We start from the raw sequence: 3,136 nt of genomic DNA on the forward strand, positions 1-3,136 counted from the left end.
GGCTTTCCCACCTCTCCCAGTATTGCCGCTCTCCTCGCAAAAACGTGACAAGGGGGCGTGTCTGTCTTTTTGATTCTCGGTTCCGGGACTTTTTTTTACCCAGCTCAGTTGTCTGTGCTGAGCGGTGGGGGACCCAGTGAAGGGAAAGTGAACCGTGGAAGTGAATGAACTTTTGAGGTGTTGAACAGTGTGGATGTGGGAAGCCGCATTGATCTGGGAAGGAGAGGAGGGGTGGGGGGGGAGGCTGGGGGGGGGGGAGTGTTTTCTTTGTTGTGACTCTGGATTATACTTGGATGTGTGTGTGTGTGTGTGTGTGTGTGTGTGTGTGCGTGCGCGCGCGCGCTGGTGGTGTTTGAAGTTGATAAGCTGAATATTAGCTGTTGTTCTGTATTTTGTTTCAGTCTTCATTTGATGGGTTCTGTTCTTTTTATAGTGTTGCATTCTAGCGTCTCTGTTCATCTTTTATTTACAAGTGGAATGGAGTGATGGCCTAGAGGTAACACGTCCGCCTAGGAAGCGAGAGAATCTGAGCGCGCTGGTTCGAATCACGGCTCAGCCGCCGATATCTTCTCCTCCTCCACTAGACCTTGAGTGGTGGTCTGGACGCTAGTCATTCGGATGAGACGATAAACCGAGGTCCCGTGTGCAGCATGCACTTAGCGCACGTAAAAGAACCCACGGCAACAAAAGGGTTGTTCCTGGCAAAATTCTGTAGAAAAATCCGCTTCGATAGGAAAAACAAATAAAACTGCACGCAGGAAAAAATACAAAAAAATGGGTGGCGCTGTAGTATAGCGACGCGCTCACCCTCGGGAGAGCAGCCCGAATTTCACACAGAGAAATCTGTTGTGATAAAAAGAAATACAAATAGAAATACAAGATTTGTATTTGTTAATTTGCTTGGAGGTTGATGTTGTTTCTGTCTCGTGACACTTCATTCTGTCACAGCCTCCATTCCGGACTTTTTTTTTCCATCATTATTTCGGCCGTGAACTGGTTAGAATTAGTTACCTAAAGCTAGTTAGTCAGCCAGTTAGCTTGTCAGTCGACCGTTAGAGTTAGTTACCCCTTATTTACAGTTATTTACATAAGCCTATTGTCATAAGCATATTGATTTTGCAAGCGGTTTTTTTTTTTCCAGGATCCAATTCAAATTAGTGGACACAGGAACTTCAGCAGATCTGTGGACGATTTTTTACTTGTTTGTTAGGTGATTTCGTCCTTTCTTTCTATTTCAAACACTAAATTGCCTTCTTTGCGCAAAGTTTTACCACCGAACTCAATACACAGAAAGCCCGCATAAGGGCACTCCTTCACTGGCACAGCAGCTGGCCTATTCCCTCTGAACAATCTCCGATTTGGTTTTTGTTGTTGTTTCTCTATCTCCCTCGCTCCTTCCCTCCCTCCCTCTCTCTCTCTCTCTCTATTTTGCCGGCTGTGGAGGGCTGAGGGTTTCGATCGAGCTCAGGAGAGGTATGTGTTGAGTTTTCAGTGGTGGGGGTGGGGGTATGGAGAGGGGAGGGTGATGGAAGGGGGGGGGGGGAGGGAGGTAACATTGAGTGGGCAGGGATTATGGGTTCAGACCCAGGCAGGGTCCGACGAATCCCCTTGATTATTAGTGCACACACAATTCACGCGGCGTAAAGACTTCCGGTTCCGGTTATCCGCGAAGCCACACACCGGAAAGGCGGGGAAGGAAGTAAGGACGTCGGCCCAGAAAGGAAGGCGGCAGAAAAATGGAAATTTAAGGCAGTCAGCGGTTATCGCCCCTGAAGAGGAAGACTCACTGCCAAGGTTGACGGCGTCTTGAATGCACGAACTTCGTCCGTTTATGTAACGAGGCTGAACTGAGGGCTTTTCGATGGACTTGACTTGGTTTTGGTGTGTGTGTGTGTGTGTGTGTGTGTGTGTGTGTGTGTGTGTGTGCGTCAGAGTGTGTGTGTGTGTGTGTGTGTGTGTGTGTGTGTGTGTTGTTTTGTTTTTCACAGTCAAGCCGTTCTGGACCGACAAAGGAGGAGAGAGACAAAAAAAAACCGCTGGGGGATGGGGGCGTGGCTGGGAGGGGCATGGAGGGAGTGGAGGGGAGGGGGGAGGGGAGGGGAAGGGCATGGAGGGAGGGGAGGGGAGGGGGGGATGGAGGGGTGGAGAAGAATAAGAATTGGAATAGATGGACGGGAGAAAGCGGCGGCCTTTGCACCTCCCTTCGTCTGGCGGGCCAGCGAGGTAATTACAGCACAATGGAGGATTGTGCAGTGCTCAGGCAACGCTCAGGAACAGTCCCTGCCGTGTCCTTTGTTTTTTCCCCTCCCTCCATTTCCTGGTTGTCCGTGTGTGGAGGCGGAGAGCGAGGCGGGAGGGGTGGTGGTGGTGATCCGGGTCTCGTTCTGTCTCCCCGGTTATAGAAAGTAGAGATTGGTGGAGGGAGGGGGGGCGTGGGGGGGGGGGGGGGAAGGAAGAGCAAAAGGGAAGCTGGCTATGACTGCAGAATGTTTGCATCTCATTACTGGACATTGTCAGTTCGGGCCTTCCCATCTCAAGCACCGTCCCTCAGGCAGAGGGGGGAAGGGGGTGGGGGTGGGGTACAAAAAGGATGAATGGTCAAATCATGGACTTAATGGTAGATCAATTGTGTTTGTTCATGTGAAAGGTTATTATAAAATGTGACATTGTAAATAGGTCTTATAATCAGTTTTGAAAAAAAAGAGAGAGAGAGAGAAAAAAGAGGTGCACATGCATTTACAGAATGGAGGTGGGGTTTTGTTGTTGTTGTTGTTCTTTTTGTTTTGTTTTGTTTTTTTAATATGCGCAGCGAATATAGGGCCGTGTGAGCAGGTGTGACAACAAATACACAACTGAAACACCCAGTCTCTAATGTCTACAATACTGTACAATTAGAGGAAATCTCAATTCATTGTCATTTCTACATCAATGCTTGCTAAGCTCCTCGCAAGCATTATGAATAGTAGGGCTAGATGACACTTTCATAATAGGTGCTCTGTCGTGTGAGAATATGATTCAAACTGATTTGAACCAATGACACCTGATCGACTTATAAAGAAAATGAAAGAACCAATTTGCTGTCAGTTTGAAACATGGCACTGTACAACATTGGAGCGTACAAAGAGCAGGCAGGGGC

Source organism: Babylonia areolata, chromosome 9, assembly GCF_041734735.1.
Source record: "Babylonia areolata isolate BAREFJ2019XMU chromosome 9, ASM4173473v1, whole genome shotgun sequence".
NCBI lineage: Eukaryota > Metazoa > Mollusca > Gastropoda > Neogastropoda > Buccinidae > Babylonia > Babylonia areolata.